A 2,980-nucleotide genomic window follows, 5' to 3' on the forward strand; every position below is an offset into this window, starting at 1 on the left:
CTTACCTCCACTACCCTAGTCACTGAGTCAATTCATCTCATCAAGGGTGAAGGACTTCAGGAAAAGCAAATTTTCCAAGAAAGGACTTTCAGTAAAGGGAGTGGCTTACCCCATAGATTGAACATTTAAAGCTGTCAAATAATAATAATTTAAAAATAACAGCTACCAACAACTTACACAGACACAATAGAAACAACCTAGCACTTAACAAGAAAAAACTTCACATAATGTCCTGAAGCAGCAAGCAGCAGCAAACACTGGCGTTAAAAATTAATCTTTCTCAAAACAAAACAAGACAAAAAAGCCTAGAGAATATTTCAGCCACAATAAATCCTACAGAGTCAAGAAGGCAGAAGATATGTGTTGGTATGAATACAATCAAACAGCTATAGAAAAGTACAAATAATGGAAGAAACAATGAAAGCCACACATAAAGGGAATATCCTAGAGATAGAGGACCAGAAGAAATATATTAATGAAGAATTATATAAATGGATACAGATGAAGGTGCAAACAATGGAAGAAACAATGGAAGCTATTAAGAAAGCAGGTACTCCAGACACAGGGAGCCAGGGGAAAATATATATCAATGAGAAAGAGTATGCACAACTATAGAAGAAATAGCAAAAATTGAAGAAAAACTTTACATTATTATAAAGAGGTACACGATGTTAACAATCATCACAAGACTTGAAATAACAGAAATGTATGAAAATATAGTTTAGAATGTCAAGATCAAAATGGCAGAAATATCTAGTAATCTGGAGAAACAAAAAAATAAAACATGAGATGGAACAGAGAGTCAGTGAGCTGGAAAACAAGAATCTCAAAGACAATATACTAGAATAAAAACCAGAGATGAGACATAAGGACAATGAAGAAGACATTAGAATCATGTGGAATGAATTACATCAGAAAGAAAAATATGTGTATGATTGGAATTCCAGAGGGATGAGAGAGAGAGAGGGAAATCACTGAGAATATTGTGGAAGAGATATTACAAGAAAACTTTCCAGGAATTATGAACAACAAGGAAATCGACATTCAAGGAGCTCAGTAAACACCAAATAGAGTAGATCCAAAAAGAAAAACATTATATCAAAGTCAATTTCTCCAGAATAAAATAAGGATTCAATAATGGAAAAAGCGTGAGAAAAACAAAGACCTAGAAAGGAAAAGCAATTAGATTAAGTTCTTATTTCTCAGCAGAAACGATGTGAGTGAGAAGAAAATGGGAAGGCATATACAGAAAGCTGAGAGAAAACTATTGCCAACCAAGGTCACTGCACCCAGCAAATCTCTCCAACAAATATGAAGGAGAAATTAAATCCTATGCAGAAAACAAGAAACTTACAGAGATGGTGAATATGATAGAAAAATTGACCAAAACTTTTAAAGGAAGTCCTTCACACAGAGACACCAAAAATAATAATAATTAAAAAAGAACCTTGATGGTCCATAGTAACCAGTTGCTATTGTTGTTGTTGTGTACTATAGAGTCTGAACCAATCCATAGTTGACCCTCCAGTAGATTTAAAAAGGCAGTTAATTGCACAGGAGAAAATTTTCCATCCTTTTCCTGTGGAGCAACATTGGTGGCCTTCAAGTGCCTGTCTTCAGAATTTCAGTGCAACTTCTTATCAGTAGGCCACCAGAGCTCCCTAATAGTAACCAGAGACATCAAAAAGAGAAACATAGCAAAATGAAAATGATAAAACTTGACCTGTCAAAAATCACACTGAATGTGAATGGAATAAATGCACCAATCAAGAGAAAAAGAAAAGCCGAAAGAATAAAAAAAAAAAAAACAAAAAAAAAACCCTCATCAATATGTTGTCTACGAGAGATACATCTAATAAAGAAAGAAAAAAAAATAGACTCAAAATCAAAGACTGGAAAAAAAGATGTTTAAGAAGCAAATGTCATCCACACAAAAAAGTAGGAGTGGCAACACTAATCTCTGATAAAAAGAATTCAGGATGAAAATGACCACAAAAGATAAGGGAAGGGCACTATATATTGATTAAAGGCAGAGTTGATCTAAAGATATAATCTTGGCTGACAGATATGCACCAAATGATAGACCTAATGATAGACCAAATGATAGACACTTCAATGATTTAGATCCTCCCAGAAGAGCTGTGGATGAGCATTAACATTACTGGTAAGTATATTCATTTTCTCCTGGACACAGAGCCTACTAATTGGTCCTAAAAGCCTTCTGAGGACCCAACTCTTCTCACTATCTCTTAGTTGTTGGAATGGGTGGAAAACCTCATAAGCAGTCCCTTACTTCACCTCTACCTTGCATGTGAACTTCCAAGTTGTAAAACAGCCCAGGGTAGATGGAATTTGCTCCAGGACTTAAGACGCATAAATGACATAGCTGAGCCTCTACATCTTGTGGTTCCTAACCTGTACACTATAATAGACAAAGTGATAGTCTATAGCCCTTTTATTGTAAGAACCACCTTCCCTCTGTAACTTGATTTGTGCCACTACTAGAACCTCTACTCGGAATATTATTGCTTGTTAATTTTTTACTTATGTACTTTTAACCTGTTAGTGAAATTTGTGTCTTCTAGGTTGCAACACCTCCATGATACATCTTCAAGGATATGAACATGTATGGCTAAGCACAATTAATAACAGTGCATCTAAATTCCAAAATCAATCTCCATAATAGTCTGTGTTTCCTACTGCCAAAGGAGCCCTTTAGAGGAGTGAGAGAAGATCTTCACCCTGAAACCCACAGCGTCCCTTTTCAGCAGGAAGTAGCTAAGAGAATACGCCACCCCTTTTCCTTATGAATCAGGGTGAAGTCTCTCTCAGGGAGGAGTGATAGGGAATGGCAAAGGACACACTGACAAAGGAGATTAATCAGAACTGGCTTTGACAAACACTGTGGAAATTGGACAATTAAAACAGACATTCGGGGGTGGGGGAAGAAGAACGAGCTGGGGAGGAGGGTAGAGAAAAC

This window comes from Elephantulus edwardii, unplaced genomic scaffold (assembly GCF_000299155.1).
Source record: "Elephantulus edwardii isolate Elephantulus edwardi_28Jun2011 unplaced genomic scaffold, EleEdw1.0 scaffold00123, whole genome shotgun sequence".
Lineage (NCBI taxonomy): Eukaryota > Metazoa > Chordata > Mammalia > Macroscelidea > Macroscelididae > Elephantulus > Elephantulus edwardii.